The following is a 1,006-nucleotide window of genomic DNA, read 5'->3' as shown; positions in this document are numbered from 1 at the left end:
CTCTGTCGCCAGGCTGGAGTGCAGTGGTGCAATCTCAGCTCATTGCAACCTCCACCTCCCAAGTTCAAGGGATTCTCCTGCCTCAGCCTCCCAAGCAGCTGGGATTACAGGTCCGTGCCACCATGCCTGGCTAATTTTTGTATTTTTAGTACAGACAGGGTTTCACCATGTTGGCCAGGATGGTCTCGATCTCCTGACCTGGTGATCCGCCTGCCTCAGCCTCCCAAAGTGCTGGGGGCCACCGTGCCTGGCTGCAAAATAAAGTTTTAATAAAACACAAATAATACAAGATAAAAGAATAAGAATAATTAGAGTTGGAAATGTTCAACAGAGAAATAGTGATTTTTTAAAAGCTAGGTCTTACAGGAGGTGAGGTATAACAGACAGAGTTAACAAAATAAAACAAAAACAGAATAATCCCACTGGTAACTGCAAGCGTATAGCTTAGCTTTAACAGAAACCTGCTACAAATGGATGAATTTAAAAGGCTGGGCCAGGTGCGGTGGCTCATGCCTACAATCCCAGCACTTTGGGAGGCTGAGGCCAGTGGACTACTTGAGCCTAGGAGTTCAATACAAGCCTGGACAACACGGTAAAACTCCATCTCTACAAAAAATACGAAAATTAGCTGGGTGTGGTAGTACATATCCAGAGTCCCAGCTACGCTGGAGGCTGAGGTGGGAGTATCACTTAAGCCTGGGAGGCAGAGGTTGAAATGAGCCAAGATCACACCACTGCATTCCAGGCTGGGTGACAGGGCTAGACCTTGTCTCAAAAAAAAAAAGGTTGAAGACTGCAAGGGGTTTGTGAATAGGGCATCCTAAATATTAAACTAGGTCATTTCAGAAGCTAACATCAATCAAGCTCCAGATAACCTGAGTGAAGATTTCAACTCAAAAGTCTTTCATTGGATTGCAAATCCATATGAGAAAAAAAATTAAAAGGCAAAAAGTCTTTTATGTAATTATAATAATGTGCAAAAAAATGGGAATGAAAAAATTTTTTT

The sequence above is a fragment of the Cebus imitator genome, unplaced genomic scaffold, assembly GCF_001604975.1.
Source record: "Cebus imitator isolate Cc_AM_T3 unplaced genomic scaffold, Cebus_imitator-1.0 Scaffold166, whole genome shotgun sequence".
Classification (NCBI taxonomy): Eukaryota; Metazoa; Chordata; class Mammalia; order Primates; family Cebidae; genus Cebus; species Cebus imitator.
Note: the sequence above shows the minus strand (reverse complement) of the source record.